Here is a 27327-nt window from a genome sequence, read left to right as displayed (position 1 = left end):
TGTGTTGGTGTGTGAAATTCAGGCATTTGGTACTTAGGTCATGGTTTTCAGCAGCAGTCCTGATCTGAGGAAAGTTCAAGTAAGAATCTTGTCTGGGTGTTGAATGGTTAATGTAGTAGAAGGCTTACACCTGCATCTGTCCCCTCCAATGCAGCTGAATAGCATTTCATGATGGCAGGGAAATAATTCAGCAAAACCAGGCCTTACTCCTTGGGTGATGAATGAAGCTCAAGTGAAGTAGAGGTCACTTATGTTAATCTGAAGCAAATAGGATTGTGGGACTGGGGGAAGAGGGTGAACCTCCTTTTATGTACAAATTCTATGGCTCAGAGGCTTAGGAAACACTTCATAGTAAACATTTGCAAAGTATCCATGCCATTAGCCTTTTCTGAGAGGAGAGACAAATGGTTTTCCTGCTTCGTTCCGTGCAGGTCTCGCATTTTGGCACGTATGCAAATTGGGCTGGGTGGTGGTGTCTCATACAAATAAGCTTGAAATGCAGAGGCAGCCATGCAAGCAGAATGGCTTGCTGTTCCCTGCAGCTGCAATGAGACTTTTATCACAGGAGGACCAATCAGAGAGAGAGCTTGATTTGTGAGGAGGCATCAGGAAAAGAGAAGAAAAGCAGGAATCCTCCTGAAATGCTGGCACAGTAGCAGAAAGTGCTGCATCCATGCTACAGTGCTACTCTGTGTTTTTGACGGCCTGAGGAGAGCACCCAGCACTGTTAGTTTTCTTTGGGTTTTGGAGCATCCTTATCCTGACTTAAGGAGGCATGGAAGTACATGAACAGCTTTAGGCTGTGCAGAACTGGAGAGGTGATGATTGGGATGAAGAGATGAACAGCACCTTTTTGAGATCAGGACTAAAATGAGCATGGAAGATAATACAGATATGAAGTGCAAGCAAGGAATTTTTGCAGGGGTAGTGAGTGGCAGTTGTCAAGACCGTGCAAAGGCTGGAGATTCCGTTGTGCTGCTAATGTTCTCTGTCCCAGAGCCTTTGTGGGGCTGCAAATCAGGCTTTCCATGCTGTCTAACAGCAGTTACTGATAACGCTTGTATAGGATCATCCCAGCTATAAGTCTTCCGTGTCTTATCTTTTTGCAGTGTTTATTTTCTGAGTTGAGCAGGCATCAGAAAGTTTCATTTCCAAGAGATGAGTCCCCTATTTCTCTCCATCTTAGCCTGTGCTTTCCCATCGAGTGTACCAGGAGTGAGTATGCAGCAGGTTAGACTGAGTTTGGCTTTCTGAATCTACAATATGTCTTTGTTAACATAGTGACAAGATCAAACCCTATTTAGTTGTAGAGATCACTGACAGCAAAACAGAAGAGAAAGGGAACTGAAAGCTGATGTAAGTTGTTAAAGACATGAACTTCCCTGGATTTTGTTTGCAACCAGACTTTTCTGTGCTAGAGTAAACCAGCAGTGCCATGTGCCCATGGAGTGTGACAGGGGCTCTCAGGAAGTGTGTGTAGCGCAGTCCATCAGGCAGGTGACAGGAGGACTTGGCATTATTGGCTTCTTTTTGAGGTTGCTAAACCCCTCTCTATTATATTCCAAAAGTCATGCCAGTCTGGTCAAGTCCTCACTGACTGGAAAAGGGGAAACATTACCCCCATTTTCAAAAAGGGTGAGAAGGAAGAACCAGAGAACTACAGTCCAGTCAGTCTCACCTCTGTGCGCAGTAAGATCATGGAGCAGAACCTCCTGGAGGCACTACTGAGACAGGAGAATAGTGAAGAGGTGATTTGGTACAGTCAGCATGGTTTCACCAAGCGCAAATCCTGCCTGACAAACCTGGTGGCCTTCTATGAAAAGGTGACAACATTAATCGATGAGGGACAAGCAACTGATGTCATTTACCTGGGCCCGAACAAAGCCTTCGGCACTGTCCCGCACCACATCCTGGTCTCCAAACTGGTGAAACATGGGTTTGATGGGTGGACCACTAGATGGATAAAGAATTGCCTTGATGGCTGCACCCAAAGAGTGGCTGTCAATGGGTCCATGTCCCAGTGGAGGCCAGTGACAAGTGGAGTCCCTCAGGGATCAGTCCTGGGACCAGTTTTGTTCAACATCTTTATCAGTGTCGTGAACAGAGGCATTGAGTGCACCCTCAGCAAGTTTGATGATGACACCAAGCTGTGTGGTGCAGCAGACATGCTGGAGGGAAGGGATGACATCCAGAGGGACCTTGCAGGCTGGAGAGGTGGCCCAAAGCCAGCCTCATGAAGTTCAACAATACCAAGTGCAAGGTCCTGTGTCTGGGTCGAGGCAGCCCCAAGCACCAATATAGGCTGGGCAGTGACTGGCTTGAGAGCAGCCCTGAGGAGAGGGACTTGGGGGTGCTGGTGGATGAGAAACTCAATGTGAACCATCAGTGTGCTCTTGCAGCCCAGAAATCCGACCAGATCCTGGGCTGCATCAAGAGAAGTGTGGGCAGCATGTTGAGGGGACTGATCCTCCCCCTTTACTCTGCTCTGCTGAGACCCCACCTGGAGTATGGCATCCAGTTCTGGAGCCCCTATTACAGGAGGGATATGGATGTCCAGAGAAGGGCCATGAGAATGGTCACAGGGCTGGAGCACCTCTCCTATGAGGAGAGGCTCAAGGAGTTGGGGCTGTTCAGTCTGGAGAGGAGAAGACTCCGAGGTGACCTTATTGTGGCCTTTCAGTATCTTAAGGGGGCCTAGAAGAAAGCTGGAGAGGGACTTTTTAGGATGTCAGGTAATGATAGGACTAGGGAGAATGGAACAAAGGTAGAAATGGGTAGATTCAGACTGGGTGTTAGGAAGAAGTTCTTCATCATGAGCAGGGTGAGACCCTGCAATGAGTTGCCCAGGGAGGTGGTGGAAGCCCCATCCCTGGAGGTGTTTAAGGCCAGGATGATCCTTGTGGTCCCTTCCAACCCTGACTCACTCTATGATACTGTGATTCTGTGATTCTTTCTGTAGGGGCAGACAGCCACAGCTTGAACAGGCTCCCTGCTTTCAGCTAGGTGAGCTGTGAGAAGAGTGCAGCTGCAGATTTGCACTGTGCCTCACTGGATTCATTCCCTCTTGCTCTTTGATCTGTTTTCACACTGAGTAACAGGCAGCATGACTGCAGTGTGATGCTCTGGCTGTAGTCTGCATTGTCATGTTGGAAAATGAATTGCCTCAGAGCCTTCAGTCTGTCTCCTGGTCTATTTCCTGTTAAAAGCAGGAAGGCTGGGATTTCCATGTGATTTTGAAGCTGAGAGCTCTGATGTACAGAGAAATTCCATCTCTCTGTGTTTATTCTTTGCTGCTTCTGATTCCTCCTTTTCCTATCCATTATCTCAAATGCTTTTGCAAACTTCATTTTCAAAGCCTTGTACTATCTCATAGGCTGCTGCTCACAGAAGGAGTTTCCTTATGTGGGCATCATGGTTTACTAGGAAATGCAGCACTGATTTGGCAGACAAGATAGGGAGAAATACATCTGTGAGTTATTGTGGGCAAGAGTAATGTCTCTTACCCTCAAATTGCAGAGATTTTTTTTCCTTCTCATCTGCCAAACACTTAGCTTTTCAGCATTGTCTGTGTCCAGAGGGTGTTTCTCTTGGCTGGCAATTATCTTGGACATGTTGCCTGTGTGAAGCTGCCTTGGGCATCTCCTGAACTCCATGGCTCTGTGGCGCAGTCCTTCTGCACGTGCTAGCTTGTATCGGCTTTAGCATTTCACCTCCGGTCACTCATGAACTGATTCTGCAGTGGGAGACTTCAGTATTTCATTTTGTAACTGTTCACTATCCTCATGTGAACTGCAAGATTCAGTAAGAACCTGGGCTGCACTCCTCCCTTGGTAACTGAAACTCTCCTTTCCCCAGAGGTGAGGGGCTGCTGCCTGCGCTTGTGATGCCTCTGCCTGTGCAGAACAGGTGAGTGATGTCAGCAGTGTTTTGTCCTAGGGAATTCCTGACCAAACCTTTAAACCTCACTGAAGATTAAGTAAGCTAAGCCCAGTTTTTCCCCTGATTGGACCGTTGCCCTCTAAAAAACAAGCTTTAGACAAAAAAAAATCTGCTGTAGCAGAGTGTTCCCACTGGGTACTGTTAGGTTTTGTGTGTAGAGGTCAAATCTTGGGTTTATCCTTCATCTGCAGCATCTCTACATCAGAGAAATTCTACTGCTCCACTTACTAAATTATTTTGGTGATGCACTGCTTTGGTCTAAAAAGGCTCCCCTTACTTTTTTCCAGCCTCCAGTATTTTTTGTGCTTTTCATAATGCTTTTGTTTCAAATTAAGAAAGACTCAAGCACCCATCACTCTTGGAATATTTCACTGCAGTGGTACACAGTGACTGTGATTGAGATGCATCTTAACCTTCTTACTACTACACTGCAGGCACTGGGCTCCTTTCAGCCAGCTCTTTCTGCAAGACAGATCATCTGAACTTTGAATTCTGGGGTTTTGTTTTGTTTGCTAAACTTTCTGCCTTCAGACATCGTGCTTTTTAGAGTGAGCACTAGAACTGGCACTGTAGCAACCTGGCAATGGTGGTTAGGCAGTTTTATCATCAGGAGTGCACATAACTTGAATGTCTTGTTGAGAGAGTTTAGAATGTAAGCTTCCTTCTTTGAGGTGGCTCTTTGCAGGTTGAGTATCTGTTGCTGGCTTGAATTATAAGATTGTTTTCAGTGTGAAGGTGAAAAAGCAAACAGGAGGGATTGGACAGAGAGAGGACAGAACAAGGAACACTGGGTGCTGTGACCTCAGGGGAGGCTAACGTATATGTCTGTACAAGGCAATAAGAAGAACTTGTCCTACAGGGCATTAATTATGAGTGTAAAAGGATGAGTTTGGCTTCATGTCAAGGACAGCCATGGAAGGAGAGCACAAATCTTAAACCTGTGTAGCTCAGAGATGAAGTGGCTCTGCTCTTTCCATAGATTGTGTCAAGGGTGATTTTGTTGCACTTGTGGATGTTTTTCATCCTCTGTACTCTCCAGTCCTTTGCTCTTCATCTCTCAGCAGCCTTCATATCTCCTGTCGCTTAGATTGGCATGTTCTCACTTCTGCCTGCTTCTCTAATTTTGCCCATTTTTTTTCCATGAAGCTCCCATGTGTGTACTGCATGGCTCTCCTTCAGTGGGCAAAGCAGAGGTTCTGCTAAGTCTCCTTGATATTTTGGGGAGCAAAATAAACAGTGGTGCCTGTCACATGCTTTTGACTTGGGCTTCTCTAATGAGATATTCCTTTGTGCAAAGTGCGCAGGTTTGGGATCCCCTGGTTTTGCTCTTGCAGAACTGGATAAATTACCCATGCTTGTCCCACAATGGCTTTCACTGCAAGCGTGGTGATTAGGGGTGAGATCACTCGTTGTAGAGCCATTCTTTCTTGCTCTCTGCAGAACAACTTGGAATCTGAACCTCGAGGCTTTCTTTACAGCTGCAGTCCTTAGCAACTGACCTTGCCGGGGGCCGGAACGTATTTTGAGGATGAAGCCAGGATATGGATGTGGTGGGTGCATACGTTTTTTGCATTCATATCTTCCTATCCAGCTATCAGAGGCATCACAAAGAATCTCTTCAGGTCTCATGTCTTTCCTTAATTGTTACCTTTTCCCTAGCAGGAAAACATATTCATTTTACTTAGACAATCCTTGTAGTAGGTCACAGAATGAATCCACTTTATTTATTTCCTGCAGCTTCTGAGAATGGAGATGTTGGGATATCAGAGGAGGCACAGACTTTTTCCCCTGCTAGAGTGGGAACTGGAGCCAGTTGTACCTGTGTGCTTTGGGTCTGGAGAGCTGCACGCTGAACAAAGTGGCTTTGTAAAGGTTATTTAAAGGAGAAGATGCCAGCAGGTGGCACTCATGAATGCACAACACCGTGTCAGGGTTTTGCAGGGTCACAATCACTTCTTTTGGGCAAGTGTAGGAAAAAGTGCAAAATAGTGCAGCATTCACATGCTGAATTCACAGACGGGTGGCCAGTGCTGCAGTAAGCAGATAACCTTCAGGCTGATGAGCCCAGGAGGTAGGGAGGAGGAATTGCTGTCTGTTTAGAAAGAAAACTGATGATGCTTCTGGATTTGATGGCTATCTTCATCTTATCCCTCACACCCAGCCTGTTTCCATTCAGAGCAGCTCACCTTTCCAGGCCTTGTCAGGCACAAGGACACTGGAGGGAGGTGTAGTGGCACAGACCTGTCAGTTCAGTGGTGGCAATTCTGGACAGACAGGTTACTGCAGGGTCAGAATGGTTTTTGTGTGGAAGATTACAAAGTATGGCAGTTAGTAGAGGGAAGTGGAGTCTGAAGCACAGTGAGTTATTCTGCAGGGCTAATGTCTATGTGACTGGCTGTGTCCCTCCATTCCCTTAAGTTGGGTAAGGCTGGTCTGTTTCTATTTTTCTTTGTTTTATTTACATAAGGTTTGGGTAGCTCATCAAGTGCAGTTACTACAGATCAGACATTGCTTCTGGGCCAGCACTCCTGAAAGTGAAGGAGGAACACCACAGGACAGGGCAGAGGCAGATGTCACACTGCAGCATTCTTGAGGTAGAATTTGGTTTCATATTTCTGGAGACAATAGAGGGAGGAAAATTCCTACGTGGTATGTGAGCTTTTCTGAGTTGGAGTTTGGCTTTTTGAACCACAACCAAAAAAATTTCAAGGCTGTGAAGCTTGACATACTTTCTGACATGAAACCACTGACCAGTTCCTGAGTGGCCTGCCTTAGGTGATCGTGCTTTGTCAGGAAAGTTGGACTTGATGATCTCTAGGCCCCCTCCAACCTCTATCATTCTATGATTCTGTGAAACAGGTAAGACTTTGCTTCTTCTGTCTTATGAATCCATCCAGCTGGTCCTGGACAGATCACTTGGGTGCAAATGAAACACATTTTCTTAGTCTTTTTCCATGGTAATTGGTGTTGGCATCATGACTTTCCACCTCTCCAAGGAGTGCTGAGGGTGGCAGTGCCAGGAGACAGGAGCTGGTGTGTACAAGACTGCCTGTCTATGCCAGCTGCAGCTCCGTGGGCTCTGTCAGGCACTGGCACTGCCCACCCTGGGACTGAGGAGTTAGAATTCCAGTCTGCCCAATGCCCCTCTCCTTGGACAGACCTGTTTGGCTGCTGTCTGGTGCAATAAGTGTCTAGAACTGAGGCTTCGTGCTGCCAGCTTTAATTCCTGATGATGAAAGCGGGGACATTCAGCTTCCATTAGAAGACAAAAATGGCATCACAGGCCATTTGAGGGCATATTTTCAGCAGTCAGAGTGAAGACAAGGTATGGGTTCTATTTCTGAGCCAGAAAAGCAGTCTATTCCCAGTCCATGGGACTTGTCAGCCCTGCAGTGATTTGTGAGGCAAAAGGAAGGCTGCAGAGCTCCTCCTGCCCAGGTCTGGTGAGAGAAGGTGATAAAGAATTCATTGTGCAACCGAGAGATAATTGGCAGTAGTAGGATGAAGCAATGTCAGTCCCTTCTGCTGTAGCACTTGTCTAGACTGTAGCTGACTTTGCTGTGAAGTCCTGTGCAGTCTCCTGGACTATGCACTGCTTTGAAAGAAGCACAGCCCCTGTGTGAATCCCAGTGGGGTAGCATAAAGCCTGTGTGTGGGATTAAGTGTGAAAATCCATTTCTTTGGTGTCAGGCTTGGAGGCTCGGAGGAGACAGGTGGTGAAGGAGCTGGACCTCCAAAGGGCAAGTCAGTCTTCCCTCACAGCAGACACTGGTAAGTGTAGCTAAGACTGTACAATCACTTAACTCCCTGTGAGGAGGAGGAGGAGGAGCTGGGCTCTGCGTGCCTCAGCCTGAACTGACAAAGCAGATCTTTTATGGGAGGTGGAGCCCATGTCTTATGTGATAACAAGCCTGAAGGAAAGGGGACTGGGTCCCTCTGATGATGTCTGTGCAGAAAAGTGAACAGAGCTTTTGGTTTAGTTAAGCCATACTGCCTATGTCTTTCTTACCTTCTTTTGCACTTCATCCTCAGCCCAGGCTTCACGTGTCTGCTGTGTGCACAGGGAGAGCGCCGTGAGCCTGGCTGCTGATGGCCTTCACTGTAGCTTGACATGCAGCTGTTAGCTACAAGGAGGCAGTTTGGTTAGGGTGATTTGGCTTGGGTAAGGTGGTCCCTTAGGACCTTCAGTCCAAGTTAATGGGAGCTGAAGTGTTGGTGATAGGTAAACCCATCCTGCTAGGCAACAAAGGTCTCTCCAGCTCTCTAGCCATGTGTCATGTTGTCCTGTAAAGAGTGTGACCTGTATTTGTCCAGCCCTGAGCTCTGCCCCAAGGAGAGCTGCTGTTTCCAGAGATGTCTCTTTACCTGCTATCTGCAGGGCTGTGTGCAGCCCTCTGAGGTGCAACAATGAGCATTTGCCAGAAGGATGATGCTTCTCTTCCCCTAACAATGAAGAATTTATCTGATAGTTTCTCTGTTGCTTTGCTGAGACTTTCTGAACTTCTGGGATTTCCTTCTGACCATGGGACCGCTGTGATTCCCACAGGGGCTGTCTCTCAGGCTGAGCAAAATAATTGGCTGGTTTCCCTGGTCTGGAACCAAGGGCTGTGCAAGACAGCAAACGAGAAGAAGCCAGGGTAGCAACAAGATTAAAAATATATATGAGCAAACATCTTGTTTTGACTGCAAGGATGCACTGAAGCAGAAGAGTCTGGGTCCTGCAGTAAGCCAGAGGCAGACTGGATTGGCATTCAGACTGGCACTCACACAGCAAAGCAGTGCTGGTAGCACAGGAAAAGCGAGGGCAGGAGCCCAGCCTTATTTACACTGGTGCAAACTGCAGTAATGTCATGGAATCACACACTACATTTGGCTGCATCCTGCTGTATGGAGTACAGTGTGGATACACAGCATCAGGACAGCAGGCAGGATGCCAGTAAATCCAGTGCTGGCCTCTGCCTCTGTTCTTCTGCCAGTGGCTTCAGTGCAGATGGTACCTTTCATTGCAAGGACCATTGATATGGAGCCATTATCTACCTAATTGGACACCAAGACCAGGGAGGTGGATACTGGGTGTGATGTCTCCATGCTTGTGAATTCCATGGGGCACTGGCAGAAGCTAAACATGATTGTCAGTGAAGGTGTCAGTGTGACACACAGGTGGAGTGGGTGCTCCAGTGAACCATGTTGCTTTTTCTTTTATGAAAAAACAAAGGTATTGAATTTGGATTTCTATTTTAAGGGTGATTGTTCTTGGCTGGGTTGGGTCCCACTTCAGAAAGTGATTTCAGATAGTTGAAAGCTGTCAACACACCGCAATCATTTTCCTGTTACACAGTGAAGGATTTTATGGAGGAAAGCTTATGATACATCCTTGCATTGAAGCAGCTCAGACTGGCAGGGAAACTCACCAGCTACCTGCAAAGGCACTTTCATGACAAGGAAAGCTATCTTGGTGCATTGGCACGTATGCAGCCTGAAGAGATGAAAGCCTGCTGTGAAGTCTCTTCACAGAGAGAAGCTCTTTCACTCATGGAAGAAGACAGTTTCTCTGTACATATGCTAAGTTTACTAAGGACATAAATCCCTGAGCATCATACAGCACAGGAGAAAGAAATATCTCATGAAAGATGGGGATTAATGGAATAGTTGGGCAAGCATGTGCTGTGATGCATGACAGCACCCCGACACCACTGATGGGACAGGGATTCCCTCGCTCCGTGGGACCTTCTGGTCCACCTGAGTGTCAACAGGCCTGGGGTGGAAGAGGTCACTGACCCGGCACAGCAGCGGAGCAGAAGAGGTCACATGCTTCAATCAGTCCCTGTCTGCACTGGCACTGGTGTCACCTGTTTATTGTGGAAATCAAGCTCTCCAGCACAATGCTGTCTATTAGCAATTCTAATAAAACCAATAATTCAATTCAGTCCATTGCATTTAACATTTTAATGTAACCTGGGATTTCTTCCTGGTCCCAGCTCCTAGTGAGCTGACATCTTTAAGCACCAGATTAATAAGCCTGACTGTACTCTGAACACCCAACTGGTGCAGACAGGGGTGAGGGCTGCAGCATAAAGCTCTGCACTATTGTGCTTTATGTGTGTGACTGCAGCTGGCCAGAAGGCCACAAGTACCATTCTTGAAATACTTTTCTTGTTCTACATTTGGTTTTGATTTGAACTGGATGGAGAACAAATCTCTTAAATTTGCCATGATAGTGGGTACAAGCTAAAATCAATGTTTTCTTGAGTGTTTTTCTAGAAGCCAGTCACTGGAAGTGGTATGAAAATGTCTCCACATTTAAGACAGGTCTCTCCTTATGGACTGTCTTGGGTTTAGCATCTCATGAACCTCTATCATTCTGTGATTTGATGGTAAAGATCTTTCCTTAATCTTAGGATTCAGAACTCTTCTACTGTTCAAGTAAGACTTATCAAACCTGTGTTACTCCTTTATGCTGAAAAGCATGATTTGTAGAACACCCACACACACTTTGGCCAGAAAACTCATGCTCCACAGCCTTCTGGACTCTGAACTTAGGATAAAGAGATTTATTTTTTTCTGAGACTGCGGGCTTATGTTTTCAAACTAATGCTTGGTCCTGTCTGTGCTATGTCAAACCAGACCTCATCTTCCTCAGTAACATGAAAAATAAGTTTATGGGATTAATTTTTCCTTGGTGTTTGTACCTGCACATGCACTTAGCTGTGCATCCAACCTTCACTGTTCCACCCAGAGTTCTCTCTGTTGTCAAACAAAACCAAGAGTTTGGGGACAAATATTACTGAAATATCATTTGTCAGGAGCACTTCTAAGTGCTTCTATATTTTACAGGCTGTGTCTTGATGTGTAAGGAGCTACAAGTATGTACAGCTACAGGGGAGAAAGGGAAGGGAGACGCTGGGAGGTTTCATAGGCAAGGAAAACATAAGGAGAAGGAGGTGTTGTCCTCTAGAGATGAAATTGCGCTGAGGATGTGTTAGAGGCAAGGTTGTGGTTTAGGCTCTAGTAGCTCCTCTCAGTACATGTAGATTTGTTTCTGGCCTGTTCTGTATTTGCTATCAGGATATGATCAGTCTCACAGAGCTAAGTCCTTCCTCTGAACACCTTCCTGAAATCTTGTGTGAAGTGTCTCACTAAATCAGGTTTCAGAGGAATCTTTTTCTGCAGCTGTTGTATCACAAAGACATTCTCAGTTGCTCTCGTTGGTATTATGCACACTAAAGAGAAAAGAGGCACTTTTCCAGCTGGTGCAGTTCATACCTGTCTGCTATAGCCAAGAGCTGTTGATTTCTTTAACCCAATATCAAATACTTGCCCTGGTCAGCAGCTAGAGAGTTTCTTGCATTTTAACTTTCCAGGTCACAGCCCCAGTAAGCTTGGGCCGGTTACTCTCTAGGTCAAGATACACATTCTGCATCACAATTTTTCTCATTGTAAGGCTTCAGTCTTGCAGGCTGCTATGGAAATGCTGTGAGATCACAGACAACCCTTGTCTTTAGTCTTCCAGCTCCTGGAAGGACACTACTTTGAGGCAGTACGGTAGTAACATCTAGCTGTCATGGGATATTCTCCAGGCAATGAAGTCTTCCTTCATGGAATGGGAACCACATAAAGACCTGTTTCTTCTCCACATCCTCTGGTCTGATATTATTCTGATGCCTACAGTACCTCTGCATTGCAACATAGGGGTAACCCAGCATTCTTTTGTACTCACAAGCTATCCATAGCACCTTTGTTCATACGCATCCATGACATCACTGGAGTTGCTGTAGCTGTGAAATCAAAGTTCATACTGATCTAGTGTGAGGTTAATTCTTAGATTCACAACATTTGCGGTGGAAGAAGTGGATCTTCAAGAGAAAGAAGAATGACGAGAAATAAAGATCTGCTTTCATTGATGGGGACAGGAGAAGGCACCACGAAAGATGAAAGAAGTCTCAACTGTCCTGTCTGTTTGAAGAAATAATTCAGACTCTCTCCTGTGATACCATAGCTGAGGGTCTAGGATCTCTAAGAGGTGCAAACTATTATTATTTTTCGCTATGCTGTAGGCCAACCAGAGGTAAATCAACCCACACTTGGAGGCTGTGTGATTGGATCACCATGGGAGGATGTCCAAGCTGCAAGAGTTGTTTGCAAGGATAAAATTAGGGGAGCTCATGATATGTTTGCTATTTCCACTCCCTTGGGTGACATCTTCCATCATAGCTTCTAGGAGCTGGGATGCTAAAGGAATGATGATAGTTCAAAGGGGTGAAAACAAGATAGACAGCATAGAGAGTCTTCTTCAGGCTGATTGTTCCTGGATGTGAACTTGTATCTCCAGCCTGTTTTGCAGTGCTTTGCTGCTCCAGCATACTGTCTCTCTCTTTGCCCTCATGGAGCCTGTCTCAGGGCAATAGGAAAATTCTGGACCTCAGTGGCATCAAGCTTTCCTGATTTCTCCAGAATACTTTGAAGGCAGAAGGGTAGGAGGGATAGCAAAGTTTTCCTGTCAGCTGCTCAACATTGCTTCTCTTCCACTTCAGACAGCATTCCAGTCTCCTGTATCTTCAGAGTCATCCTCCACCTGAAACCTTCTGGTGATGGAGTGCAAAACAGAGGTCTGAAAGGTCTTAGCCTATTCTGTTCCCAGAGAACAACTGTGTTGAGTGGGGAAGAGCTAAAGAGGAAATACTTTTATTGCAGACATGTCTGATCAAGAGACAGGCATACAACAGTGGCTTCAGTTTGAAAGCTATTAGTGCCATTTCATTTTCCAACAGCCTTATTGGCTTTAATCAGTTCAGATTCATAACTCCAGTTGGGAACATTTGGATATTATCTTCATCTGGTTCGGTCTGGGATGCTGAGATGCTCTGGGCAGTCATGGACTATATATTAGCCTTCATATTCAGCATCTGTAAATCCCCAAAATGTCAGGTACCAGCAGCAGTTTATGCCTTCCAAGTGTCTACATGGAGGTAGGAGCTGAGTAGGTCTCCTTCCTGACATGTTAAGGATGCCCCTGCTTACTGCAGAGGGAGTTGGGACTAGATAACCTTTGGAAGTCCCTTCCAACACAGACCATTCTGTGATTTTGTGATGTGTCCTCAGCACAGGGCTGAGCTCAGGTGTCTAAAGCAGAGGGCTGTGCAGGCAGGGCTGCTTCGCACTGCTTCAGTGCTGCAGTAATTACTCTTAATGATTACGTCAAGGGGAATGTAAATTAAAACCCCAGATCCTGGGGAAAAAAGTGGAGAATGACTTGTGTAAAAATCTAATATGTTGGCAAGTACTTCTTAGATAAACGTCTGGGAGAATCATTTTCCTATGTCTCACCCAGTTCTAGACCCTACAGGTTGAAAACTGAGGCACAGTGATTGCCACTTGCTGTGGCAGTTCACTCTCTGATTGTGCCCTTAAAGCATACAGCAGCATAGCTAGGTGTAGCTGTTCCTAAATGAGAAGTAATTTCTCTCCTCTGCTGAGACGTAGTGCAGAGTGTTGTGCATGGTCACTTAGCAGTAAATTTGGCTTTTGTGCTAGGCCATAGCAGCTTGCCCACACTCCCCTAGGTATGGAGCAATTACTGCCTCTCACAGTCTTGTTCTCTGACACCAGAAAGGACGGGAAACCTTTCTGTGCTTTTTAGATAGGTAGTATGAATCTTGTTTTTCTCAGGCCTGAGAGCAGGTTGAGTTCAAAATCTTCAGCAGATAAACTTCAGCAGGATGGTGGTCATCTTTGCTTGTGTTCAGTCAGGTGTGATGAAGGAGGATGTGAGACGTTTAAGTGCAAACCATTCGAGATTGGACTTTGCAGGGGTCTCCTGAAAATATCTGAATCCTGTTTCTGCAGGAAGCTGTGGTGTGTTCTCTTTCCAGGCTGTATTAAGGTTGGGCTTGTTAGGTTGAAGCTGTTAGTCCTGCTACTCCTGTTGGAAGGCAATTTAAATTGCAGTTTACAGAAAAAAAGAAAAAAAACCCAAACCCAAACGAAACAACAGCCTGGGAGTGACACGGCGGGGCTGTGGGAAGCAATGTTACTGGGAGATCAGTGCACAGCTGTCACTTTGCCTCAGTTCCCCCTCTGCGTGAACTGGAGGAGCAGTGCTGCTGGGCTGGATGGTCTCTGGTCAGGAAGAATCACTAATTACAGCTAGGGTAGGATTCAGAGCACAGGCTTAAGCAGTGCTGGCTTGAATTGTTTCCCTCTTGCAAAACCCTATTCCAGGATAGGGATCTCCTGGCAGACATTCCTGTCCCTTTGTTCCTTCCTGAGAGAGGAAGGATTTGTCAACCCACTGCCCAATATTAATCTGAGAGTGTGTCTGTTGTATGTAATCAACTAAATCTCTGTCTTAGCCTGGAATTTTACCTCACACACATCCCCACGGTAGGACAACACTACATTCAGCTTTACTAGTTTCTGGAGGTGGATTGTAGCCCACTTGATTGTCTACAGCAGTTGTGAAGATTCAACAGCATTTTAATGAGGTGTAGCAGTGGTGTATTAAGAAGTGTACCTATTAAATAGAATCTTTAGAAGTTGGTTGGAATTTAATTGGCGTGTGTGAATATTCTCATTACATCTCAGTTAAATCCACAGTTTAAACATTAATTTGAGTAGGAAAATTATGATTTGGGTAAAAACCTAAAAGTACAGCTGCCTTTAGTATGAAGATTTTATTAATGAAGTCTTATACTGACTTAAGTGTTTACAATAGGTGTTTTTTAAACAGATGAAGATGACTTAAAAGACATTTTCTGTCAATTGCTGCTGTGAGATAAAGTGTTATCTGTGGAGGTAACTTTCATCTCCTCTTAGGAATGATTCAGACTTCATTGTTTTGCAGAGAAGTTTTTTCTCAGAAGTGTGTTCCATCACATGTGGGCATTCCTCTCCAGGGACCTGAGGATTGGTAGTTTGGTGTCTGAGATTCTTCAAGCTGTGGTGTGATCACCGCCCAAGAGGGTTTCCGACTGCAGCACTCCAATCCACTATTGTTACAGCTGGGAACAGGATGAAACCCACACTTCACAAGGACAAGGTGAAGGACACAAAGTTTCCTGGGGCGAGAAGACAGTGTTCTCATAGATCTTGAGGGAAGACACCATGTTTGGTGATCCCCCCAGGCTCAGTCTTCAGTAATGACAAGGATACATCTGTGTCCTACTATGTCATGCTTGCATCTGAGCTGAGGGGATCCTCAGGACAGCAGAGTCATGCATGAATTCTCTTGAAATGAGTTGCAATTGCTTCTGGTCCCTGCCCTGACGAGCACAGAGTTTGCAGTAGGTATACTTCCCCATGCCCTGCAGCACGGTAATGGGAAGGCACCTGCAAATGGGGGATACTAAAGCACAAAATTGTTCAGTGTCTCAGTCTGTAAAAAGCCTCAGTGTGCCAGCTGTGTTCTCCCAGGCTGTTACTGCCCTGTTCACCTCCACCATTTGAGTCGTTCCTCAGCAGGACTTGTGTATCCTTCTTGGTCCATCTTGCCTGGGTCTCTGCAGATACCAGTTCCCAGAGGTGAGCAGTTGAGACCCCCTTGCTGCTGGCAGACAGCCTGTCTGGTTCCCATCACTACGTGTCAGTAGGTGGTTCCTGTCTGATGAAGCTCCTTTCCAAGGGAGGCTGTTGACATGCTCCAGAATCGCCAGATGGTCCCCTTAGTTCTTCTGCTCTCATGCTCCCTCAGAAACATTAATGATCCCTAAACCGCTCTCTTGGAAGGGTTCTTTTTTGTGACAGCCTCATTATGTGGTTATCAGGAGCTGCCACTATCCAGGTTGTCACGACAACCAGCCTGATTCAGAGCTGCTGGGAAAGGTCTGAACCTCAGGCAAATAACCAGCCCCAGCTCCCAGCAGATGCTCAGCCACAGCCAATCACTGGGGTGCTGGGAAACCATGACATCATGGGCCAAGAAGGCCCCAAAATGTAATTGTTAGATTTCAAGTGTCCCTCTGTGTTGCTTTCCCCCGAGGATCCCCAGATAAGCTAAGGCACTCCTGCTGCGCTACCAGTTCAGCCTGCTTTGGAGCTTGCCTGGGCTGAGCAGGGCTTGAGGGAGGGGCCCCCCAAGCTCCCAGCCATGGTCAGGAGCAGGAGCCATGGTAGCCTTGGGTGTCCAGCACAGGCAAAGCTGCAGGGTGGTGTAACACACAGCTGTGGTGTAAGACAGGTGGTGTAACACCCACAGCTGTTAGAAGGCAGAAGAGGTTGCTACTTACTGGAGTTTTGTTAGTGGGGATGGGAGCTAGTTGTTAGAGTTAATTTTATCCTCAGGACAAGCTCTCTGGCAGCTACCACTAACTGTGGGAGATTAATGGGGTCCTTAGAATCACAGAATGTTGGAGACTGGAAGGAACCTGGAAAGATCACTTGCCCTTGTTGAATTTCATTCAGTTTCTCCCTGCCCAACCCTCCAGCCTAAGTCCTGCTGAATCGCAGCACAACCCTCCGATGTGTCATCCACTCCACCCAGTTTTGTGTCACCAGCAAACTTGCTGACAGTGCACTCTGTTCCCTCAGCCAGGTCATTGATGAATATATTGAATAGTACTGGTCCCAGTACTGACCCCTGAGGGACTCCACTAGATACAGGCCTCCAACTAGCCTCTGTCCCATTGGCCACAACTCTCTGACTTCTTCCTTTCAACCAGTTCCAAATCCTCTTCACTACCTGATCATGCAGACCACACTGCCTCAGTTTAGCTGCAAGGATGCTGTGAGAGACTCTGTCACATGCCTTACTGAACTCAAGATAAACCACATCCATTGCTCTACCATCATCTATTCACCTGGTTATGTCCTCATAAAAGGCTATCTGGACAGTCAAACATGATGCTGGCTGCTCCTAATGACCCTCTTGTCCTTGATATGCCTCAAGACAGCACCAGGGATAAGTTGCTCCATTACCTTTCCAGGGATGGAGGTGAGGCTGACTGGTCTATAGTTACCTGGGTCCTCCTTACCCTTTTTGAAGACTGGATTGACATTTGCCTTCCTTCAGTCCCATGGTACCTCCTCTCCACCCAAGACGGTGGAGAGTGGCTTGACAATGACTTGTGCCAGCTCACTCAGCATCTCAGGGTGCATGCCATCAGGACCCATGGATTTATGGGTGTCCAGATTACTTAACTGTTCCCTAACCTAGTCCTCATCAACCCAGCAACAGGGAGGGGTGCTGCTGCTTTCAGTTGGTGTGAGTCTGTGGCACTGCAGTCAGTTTGGGAGAGCCTAACTAATCACAGGTCTAAAAGGTGAGGTCACATGACTTTTGGCTTCTGAAGTCCTCAGGCATCTTTTGAAGGAACAAAGGCCATGAGAATGCTACTTGTTGCTCATAGCTGAACCGACTTTCTCTTAATTTGCTGCCTTGGCTACCTGGCTCTTTATTTGCATGAGGAGGAAGGAGATGTCCCTGGGCTGCTCTTGGCTGGAGATGGCCAGCAGAGTGGCTTGGGAGCTTGTGCACAATCTGGCACAGAGACACTCCAGCACAGATAGCCCTGATACAGACAACCCTGCTTTGTTTAGCACATGAAGAATGAGTTGTGTGGGTTGGTGATGGACCTGATCCAGCCAGGTCCCTCTGCCTGCTTCTGAGACTCTTAACATATTGGGCACTAGAGCTCAAACTAGGGCAGCTTCTGAGGTTGCTTTTGCTGGATGAGACCCTTGTTTGGAGACCTAGCTGGCTTCTAAAGAAACAGGGTTCAGGCAGGCCCTGGGACTTGGAAGGCCAAACCTTGTGGGTGTGCAGACTCTTGAAGCATTTCCAACTAGCTTTGGCACCCATGTGACTGTCACACAGGACTGCCATCTAGCAGGGACTGCTCTGCTTTCCCATGCTCTATGAGAACAAAGCCAGCACCCTGTCCACATCTGGGTCAGATCAGGCTCAGCAAGACTCTGCAGGTCTGGCCCAGCCCAGCCTGTCCCAGGTATCAGGGTATTAGCCCCATGGGGCTAGTCCAGGTTGTGCTACTGATACTTGTTCTTCAGGACTGTGTGGATGTTCTGGCCGTGCAGTCACTTGGCTTTCTCTCAGCAGTGTGCCATGGGCAGTGTGCCCATTGCTGGTCTACCTGTCTGCTCACAGTGTGAGGAGGAGCCCTCCAGCTCTGACAGGGTCAGTCTTAAGTATGGCTGGGGTAAGGGGCAAGAAGGTGCTGTGGTTCAGATGTTCTGGCCGTGCAGTCACTTGGCTCTCTCTCAGCAGTGTGCCATGGGCAGTGTGCCCATTGCTGGTCCACCTGGCTGCTCACAGTGTGAGCACTTCTCTTATAAAGCTTATGGGAATGGTTTTGCAAGTAGTTTATGCAAAAACTGGTTTAGTTGGAGTTCTAGAAATGAATGAAAGTGATCGACCTACAGATTCAATCCTAACATCTGAAACTGCCTGACTTTTTGCTCTCTCTGCAGCTTTTCCTTGAGCTGCTTCCCTCCTTCAGAAGCTGGAGAGCAGGGTACACACCTCCTATTGCATTTGGGGCTGGTCAATATCCAACCCTTCTGTGGCTGGTTTCTGCCCTGGAGGTGGCTGGATACTGTAAGTCTTTTACAACTCTGTGGGGTGTTTATAAACAACAGTTTGCAGGAGCCAGGGTGGTTTGCATGGTGCAGCCCTTCAGGGCTAGGTGATCCTGTAGGGATCTGACAGCTTTTTCAGCTGCATTCCCATCATCACTGCAAATGGGGAACATCCTCCCTATGTATTTGCACAGACTTTGAAAGGGGAAAAGCTGGACCAAAGCTTAAACCCAGTTTGGATCAAACTACCCCATTTTGGATTAACAAGGGGGTGCATGTCCTCTATAGGGACTGCCCCTTTGGCTTGTCCAAGCCCCATGGATGTGCATCATGCTGTCACTGGGGTGGACGCTGCTAGTAGCAAAGGCAGCTCTCCTTCCACTGTTGAGGGACAGTGGCCTCACCTTGGAGGATCCTGAAAGTCCTCTATGCATGGAGATTTTTCTTTACAGGGATGGAGCCATGTGCTCTATGGCTGAACTGTGATCACTGCACAGCCAGCTAAATGATAGATTTGACTCATACTAGAGAAGAAAACCTTGGTGAGACCTTAGTGTACAGCAGGAAGGGACAGCGGTGATTCAGTCGGGGCTGCTCATCATGTTGGTGTTGACTCAGTATGCTTTTGCTTCTGGAGAAGCTGTCCTTTGAGTGAGCTGTAAGACGAATAGTGTGACCACGGGTGGTTGGAGATCACATGCTGTGTGATGGGGCTGAGAGGGTTTGCTATCTTCTCTTGGGTGATTACGTGCCTTACCTTTGGTAACAGCAGCCTGCAGAAGGGACTCTTCAGTTCTTGCCTGTAGCAGCTGCACAGCATGTTATGAAATGCACTACCTTGTGCCTCTCAGGGAAAAAAACAAAAGAAAGGTCAAAGATGTCCCCACATTGGGATGTAACAGCTGGTGGCACATGGGCAGGAGAATGGCTAGCAGAGCTGCCTGCCAGCCCCAGGACTAGTCACAGCCCAGGCGAGGGGCTGAGCTCAGAGCAAGACTCCTGCTCCCAGCCTGGGCCCTGTCCCAGTGCCTGTGACCCTGGGGCTCTGTTGGGAGGGCGTAAAGTCAATTACATTTGTCTGTGGATTGGGGTGGAGTTTTTGTTGTGTTTCATTGTTTGTTGTTGGTTTTTGTTTGTTAGTTTGTTTTTTTTCTGGAAATCCTGTAAATGTGAGGCCATCCTCATCAAAACAGGATCAGTGTCTACCTTCCAGGGAGAAGAGGGAGACCTTACAGCAGCCCTTCAATACATACAGAAGGCCAGTAAGAAAGATGGTACCAGTCATCTTAGCAGGAACTGTTGAGATAGGACAAGGGGTAATGGTTTTAAACTGAACGAGGAGATTTAGGCTAGATCTAAGGAAGACTTTTTTTATGGTGAAGGTGGTGAGGCACTGGCTAGTGGCTGGACAGAGAGGTGGTAGATGTCACATCTCTGGAACCATTCCAAGTCAGGTTCTTTGGGGCTCTGCCATTCTGAGCAACCTGCTGCAGCTGAAGATGCTCACTGCGGTAGCGTTGGAGTAGATGACCTTTAAGGGTCCCTTCCGACCCAAAGCATTCTGTGATTCTATGAGTGAAACTCCTGGGTTTGGGAGAAGCAGCAGGAGCACGCTCTGCCTGGGGAAGCCACATTGTAAGTGAAAGGAGAAGGGGAAAACACACACTGTGAAGGAGCTTTTTCTTCTGGTGCAGCTGGGGCTTTCTACAGGGAAGTGTCAGGAGTGGCTGAAGCTGGTTGCTCAAGGCTTGCCCCGGGTGGCTTCTCCCGCTTCGGGAGGCTGGCAGCAGAAGTCCACAGGCACGCGTCATCCGGGGGAACCCGACATTTCACGGCGCATTTCCTGCTCCTCGCCGACGAGGACCAAGAAGCAATCTGATGGCTTTCAGGAGATAGCAGCCGGATGCCGGTGCCCGCCTCCCCGGTGCCCGCACACGCCCCAGCAACCGGAGGTGGGGAGGGGAGCCATGGACGCTGGGATGTGGGATGTGTAGGCGGGACCCACTCCCCCTCGCGCCGCGCTCGCCCCGCGCAGCCGCCTTGAAGCCCAAGACTTGGCCCCGCGCGTCGAGGCCCCGCAGCTGCCGCGCGGCGCCGGCGGCGGGCGCAGCCAATGGCGGGCGGCGCGGGGCGGCGCGGGGCGGCGCGTGACAACACGGGCTCGGGCTCGGGCGCGGGCGCGGCCCGGCGGCGCGCGCGGCGATTGGCGCGTCCCAGCGGCGGCGCGGTGGGGCCGGGCGCGCGGCAGATGGGCTGCGCCCGGGGGGGCCCTCGGCGGCGGAGCGGGGCCGCGGCGGGGGACGGCCGGTGCAGCATGACAGCGGCGGCTCCAGGTAAGGCCGGCCGCCGACACGGCCTCGCGGTGGGCTGCCCGCGGCCTGCGGGGATTTCGCCCGCCGCAGCCGCCTGCGGAATGCGGTGTCCGTGGCTATGTGTGCAGCTTCCCGTCTCCTCCCGGTGGGGGGTGGCGAGACGGGGGGCCTTTCGCCGAGCTCGAGGTGTTAGGGGGGGTGTGTGGCTGCGGGGAGGGCCGCGCTGCTCCGGTGCAGGGGTCGTCTGCGGCTGTGTGTTTCATTCGCCGGCCGTGACACCTGTGTTACTGGGCAGCCTCTGCGTCGTCTGTAAATGGAGACCGATGTCCTGCGGGAAGGAGCTCCCGGCGTGGCCGCCAGGCGCAAAGCTTCTGCCGGCTCTGAAGTTGTGTCAGCCCCGGCACCGGCTAGAGAGGCTGCCGTGGTGCTCCCCATCTCCCAACAATGCAGCCTGGGCTGTGCGGCAGCAGAGGAGCAGGAGATCAGGACTATAAATAACTCCCACGTTTCTGGGTTTTTTTGTGGTGTTTTTTTCTTTTTTTATTTTTTTTTAAATTAAAAAAAAAAAAAACAACAAAAGAAAACACCAACCAAACCCAACCAACCAAAACTCGAAAACCCCCTCAAACCCCCACGACTTTATGGCAACACGCATCCATTCCACTGACCTCTTTAAGCATGCCGGACAAGTTCCTCCCGAAATCTGGTGAGGGGAGGATCGCCTCTGGCCAGCACATGCACGGTGGTGCCTGCTGCCTGGTTCCTGTGCCGGGTTGTGCCTTTGTCCCAGACCGGTACAGCAGCCAGGCGAGGCAGTGCTCCGGCGCGATGTCTGGCTGCTTCAGGGTCCCTTCTCCGGTGGGAGATGTTCTGGGCACGAGTGCCCCCTTTTTGGTCAGACAGGCAGTTTTCATATCCAGTTTGCACCGGTGCCAGAAACGATCCCTCCTTGGAATACAGTGGTGTATTTAATGTAGAAGGTTGAAGGAATTCAGGCAGGAAAAGCTGCGGCTTCTGAGGGAACATCTGACAGAGGTGGTGGGCCTGTGCTGGGAAGAGCAGAGCTGTTTCTGGACTTGCAACCCCAAAGGGTGCTGGGGGGCTGGATCTTGTCTCTCCCCATCTGGCTTTTTTTGCTGGGGTGACAAAACGTGCATTAGGAGTGAACAGCCTGGATATCTGTTTGGAGAGTTTGGCAGGAGTCTGTAAAGACTTACTTGCTCTCATCTGTCTGATGCCCCAGCTGTCCAAATTTGATGCTGGGCAAAGATTTCAGGAGAAAGGAGTCACGTTTTTGTTTTCCTTCTGAGCACTGTCAGTGATGTTCTGCACATGGAACCAGGAGTCTGGAGAACAAAGTGGATTTTACTGAGTGACTTGAACCACCCAGAGTCAGGAGAAGAAAGAGGACCAAGGAGGCCAAAGGACTGGAGCCAGGCTGCTACCTGCCTTCCTGAGGGGGAAAGGGAAGTAAATGCTGCAGCTGAAGGGAATTATGAGATGAGATATTCTCCCCTGGCTCCTCTTCTAGTGTGAATCTACCTTCTCTGTGGCTGTCAGGAGGGGAGGAGGGGGCCTGAGGACAACTGTGAGGGGCAGGAGGAGCATGGTGGAAAGGTTCCAAAGCCTGGGGTGGGGGTACAGCAGGATCCTACAGTGGGGGTGAGAATGTAGCCTTGGCCAGGACAACTACCTTGCAGTAGGATGACATGGCAAAGAGGACCATAATGTCCCCTGAGTAGGACTTGGTGGGGGCCTGCTGGCTTGGGAGCAGGCCATCCGTGCAGAAGTGTCAGTGGGGGTTTTCAAGCACCTATGCCCCATCTCTGAGGCATATGGCTGCAGAGGAGCCACTTGCATGAAGGAAAGGTGTTTGGTCACAGGTTACCCAACAGTGTGAGCAGAAAATAAATCAGGAATTGAGGGTAATTCATTTTAGGCCAGGGACATGGGCTGGTGGGTTCTTTGAGGCTGGAAAGTGAAGGCTGCCATGATAGGTTATGTATGTGGAGGGGAAGAATTGCCCTAAGTCTGGGTTTTCTGTGGTGAGCACAGAGCTGGCAAGGAACAGCACTGCCTGTGGCTGCGTTAGTTGGAGCTCTCCTCCTGGAGTGTGGGGCTGGGCAGAGGAGCTGGTGGCAGTCACAGTGTAGGGGGCTGGGTTTGTGGGGTGGCTGGTTTCATGGGGGGAGGGCTGAAGGCAGCTGCCTCTGGCCTGCAGAGGAGATTGTAGTCTGAACTGAGACCTGCAGGGATGGCATTTCTTGATGAGTGACTCTGGATAACTACAAGTAAGTCATAGTAGCTCCTGTGAGTGCAGAGCTCCTGTTACAGGATTAAGTTTCCAGCCGTATAGGCCACTACTTGCAGCAGCAACAGTTTGGGAAGCAGCTGTGGCAGCAGTGCTGCAGGAAGCAGTACCCTGGGTGAGCTGCTTTGGTTGTCATAGGCCTTCTGCTCAGACCTTGTTCACCTCAGGGCTTTAGCACAAGCATGTCTACTTCTTGTAGAGTATCTGATAGGGGCTTTTTACCCTTTAAACAAGCAAGCCCAGTAAGACTGTGTAGGGGGGTGTTGCAGAACTTGGCAAGTGTTTTGCTTTTTGAGTACAGTGAAAAGGATCTTGCCTCTCCGAGTGGACCATTCACCGGGCATTTTCTCTGTAAGTATCTGACCAAAACTCAGTATTTAAAACTGTGTGGAAGTTGGAGTCCAAATTATCCTCTGTGTACTGAGCCAGCTCCTAAGGTCTGGAAAAACAGAACTTGGACAAGAGGTTGCTTTCCTCTATGCCCCATATTTTGTTGCAACTTTTGTGCGTACAGTTAAAGGCATAGGTGAGACAAATTCAGCTCTGCAGCCTGTTGTTTACCGTAACAAATGCAGCTCTTGTGTTAGCCATCTCCTAGCTCGGCAGCATTTGCTCCTACAGGAGAACTGGTTTGTGGTAGTAGTCCCTCTTCAGTTCCTGTTCCCTCTGCCTGGAAGCTTTCTCCTCTGTCTTACAATACTTTGACTGTGGATACAGTGTTCTGGGATCAAAAACAATCTGGAAGCTGGGGGTCTTTTATATCTGCCGTCAGCTTCTTTGTTTTAGCTATGTCTGCAGAGAACTGGTCACAGGAGAGACATTGCTAGATTTGGCTTCTGATCCAGTTGGGCTTGCTGTGACTAGAGACATTAATGCTGCTGTCAGTTTGTGCCTAGCTGGTTCGAGTACTAATTTCTGTTTCTTGCTGTGCTGTACAGTGGACAGGCAGGAGTACACTGTGATCTTCCTCTTTCATTACCTGCCTCAGCTCCTGCAAAAGGTGGTTGAAGCTTTTCTTCCAGGAACTTAATGGGCGAGGGGAACAGAATGAGTGGGTGGGAAAGAGAGAAAGAAACACGAATTAACTTTCACCTGCAGAAATAAACCTTTCTACTCACCAGTACAGTTTTGTGTTTAGCTACCATTTCCTATTTTGCTTTTACCTTTCAGATACAAGTAGTTGAACTTGTGTATCTTCTGCTGTTTCTTTTTACTTCAATTTGCCTGATCCTTGAGGAACGGCATGAGGCTGGGCGATAATTGTTAAGTCTAAATGGCCTGGGTCTGCACAAGTGGAGATGCTGATGTGAATGTCTTATTTCAGATCTGTTGTTGCTTGTGTGTCTGTCTCCTGCTCCTACTGGTAGTTCTGTAAAGTAAAAACACGACAGAAGTATCTGTGGTTTGCTAGTGGCTTGTCTCAGTGCTTGGGGTTTTGGAGATCCCTTCCAGGTGAATGCCAGCAGCTGCAGCAAATGTAAGGCGTGGTCTGTTTGGGACAGCAAAGAGACTTTTTATTTTGCATCTTTAATTGGACAGGTGCTGCTTAGCTATGACTGTGCCCTTTTTGTGACCTTGCCTGCTGGGTTTCCTGAGACAGGAGATTGGGCTGCAAGGTCGCCCTTGCCTCCTCAGTCAAGCAATATGGGACATGGCAAGTGGGTATCCCTTGCTTTGGACAAGCAGTGTGACATCCACCCTGTCAGTCCTGCTGACTGTCACCCAAGAAGCCTGTGATCTTACTGATGTGATCTCGTGGCCCCAGCTACTGGAGCTCTTGACCCTGGGAAGCCCTGGACCAGGGACGGGCAGGCCTGCAAGTTCTCTAGGTCTTCTGACTCCTAGGCCGGAAGGCTTGTCTTCTTATCTTAAATCACCAGCTGTACCTGCAAGTCTGGTTCTTGGAACTCTGGGCTTGGTACATCTCTGGGTACTCTAATGTCCAGTCTCACATCTTCTTTTCTAGAAGCAGGCTTCCAGTTCACATCCATCTTAAAACAGGTGCATGTCCTGCTCAGCTAAGGTCTGCCACAAATGTAACACACCTGCTCATGCTGATCAACCTGTTGGTTTGTCTTGCTCTAATGACTTAGTACCACAGCTGTGTGCATTAAGTATTCAGGGGTAAAACAGTGCTGTTATATATTCAGTGGGCTAATTCCCCAGCATTACTTTTTTTTTTATTGTTAGTTGTTTATCTGGTAGTGCACTGACAGGTGCAACTGACTCTTGACTGATCCAGAACAAAACATTTCTCTGCCCTGGAGTCTGTTGTCAGTGGCACGGTTTAAGTAGTTTGCACTGTTCCCATATGACAAAACTGGGTTTGGGGCTCTCTGAGCAGTATGGGTGCAAGACAGTCCAGTCCAGTACTATATAAAGCTTACCAAGATGGGAAATGGCAGTGTTAAGGTTGGATACACCTCTGTTCCTCTGTCTGCTCTGGTCTTGTGCATGTTTTCGTTGTCATTGAAAGCAAACTAAGGCATTGTGGATCCCAGAGCATGTGTTTGAGGAATCCTTGGGAAAGTGTTACATGTTTCTTCATAATCCTAAGGGCAAAAGCGTGCTTTCTCACAGAAATGGAAACAAAGATTGTGATACAGCCCCTTCTGAAAGTGCTACCTTGCAGATGTACCAGTGATAGCTGAGCTTTGATCCAGCTTGCTGCACACACGTGTGCTTGCCTTTCCCACAAGACCGTGTACTGCAGTGTCAGGTTTGTCCAGCCTTCGATCCCCCGTATGCCTGGAACAAACTGCCATTTCAATGTGGCAGTACTGACTCCAGAGACAGACTTTTTGCATTTTCTTTCTAATGCTCAAGTGTTGAAATTGCTCTGGCATCTTAGCAGGCTCACCATTGCATTGCAGAGTGTACTCACAGCTGGCTGCATGTGACGAAGGGAGTTCTAAAACATTTTCCTGTCATGTCACTTGAGTTTTCTCATTTATTGAGTCAGTGCAGTTGAAGGGGCAGCAGACCCCCAGTTCCTGTCCCTTTGCTGGCACAAATAAATTGCTACTTCCTTTATTTGGGAAGGGCACTGGGAAATAGTTCTGTGTGTCTCTTGTAGGGACTGAAAGGCCTAATGTTTTCCATTTCCTCATTTCTGCTCCTCTGTTACTTCTTGAGAAGGAGGAAATCCTCCAGATCAGAAATTTTCCAGGCTCTTCCCTGCAGAGAATTTTGATTCAACCCTCAGTGTCCAGGTGCCAGCTCATATTTATCAGGTGCACCAAGCCACTGCCTGCATGAAACATGGGGCTGCTGGTGCATGGTAAACCTGTGAAGGAAGAACAACAGTCACACATGTAAAATCCTGGTATTAGCTAAAACTGTTATTAGTGTCACTGCTTTCACAGGCAAAAGATGGTGGACTTGGATTTGAGATGCTCTTGAAGTGTCACCAGAAAAGCTGTCAAATGTGTGCACACAGAAATGGAGGCTTGGAAAATGCCTTTAATTGCAATTCCATTCTGCACTACGCAGATTGTCATGCTTTGAGCTCAGGTTTGTTTGTATTGGGGACAGACATTGATGCAGCAGCTCCTATCAGGGCATGAATATTTCAGCAACTGAAACGATGTCTGCCTGCTCCAGAAAAGAGGTGCTTACATCCTTGTTTGATTTTTTTAGCAAGCCTAGCCTGCTCAGGTTGGTGTCCTGGTTATTTATTACCTATAGATATGGTCTCTATTAGCTGTGGTGTGCTATGACTCTCCTCATTCCAGAGGCTCTGGGAACTTAAGTTGGGAAGAGTGGAAATTTCTATCAAGAAAAAAGACTCAAGGAGACAGAATTTGCTCCCTTTTTGAGGAGGCACCATGCACTTCATGATATGTGTGTACTAGAAAGAGGTGGGCTAATACCTGAACGTATGTTAAGTAACAATCTGTGGAGACAGATGCCTCGCATCCTGCACCACACCTTCTCTCCATGTTGTTCTCTCTTTACTTCTGCTTGCACTAGGGGAATGCAGAATTCTCTCTAGTAACTGTGATGGATAATACTAAGTACTTCAGAAAGAGTAAACTGAGAGTGGCTTCTTATTATTTTCTGTAGTATATTTATAGTTCACGCACAGAGATTGTGCCCTGGACCTTTCTTTTTAGGATCCGTAATGATCCTGGAACTCCTGGGACCATTGCTTGGTCTTTAAGTAAAATGTCTCCAAAGCATCTACTTTGAGTAGACTTCCTACAGCTCTGATCCATAATGCAAACACTGTGAGTTTTT

General features: G+C 48.0%; 1 protein-coding gene across 2 annotated transcripts in view; it reads left to right on the top strand.

The window, feature by feature from the left end:
• LOC135184000 (serine/threonine-protein kinase PAK 3) overlaps nt 1–27327 on the top strand; it is a 139390-nt gene that overhangs the window by 41320 nt on the left and 70743 nt on the right. The window contains exon 1 of one of the 2 annotated variants that reach the window (XM_064159418.1): nt 20716–20798. The exons of the other annotated variant lie outside the window; for it this stretch is intronic. The gene's annotated coding sequence lies outside the window, so the exon portion shown is untranslated. Of the gene's footprint in view, nt 1–20715; nt 20799–27327 lie in introns of those variants that run through there. 2 annotated transcript variants of the gene reach the window in all.

The sequence above is a fragment of the Pogoniulus pusillus genome, chromosome 19 (genome assembly GCF_015220805.1).
Source record: "Pogoniulus pusillus isolate bPogPus1 chromosome 19, bPogPus1.pri, whole genome shotgun sequence".
Taxonomy (NCBI): domain Eukaryota; kingdom Metazoa; phylum Chordata; class Aves; order Piciformes; family Lybiidae; genus Pogoniulus; species Pogoniulus pusillus.
The sequence above is the reverse complement of the archived record's forward strand: the minus strand, read 5'-3'. Positions and strand labels throughout refer to the sequence as shown.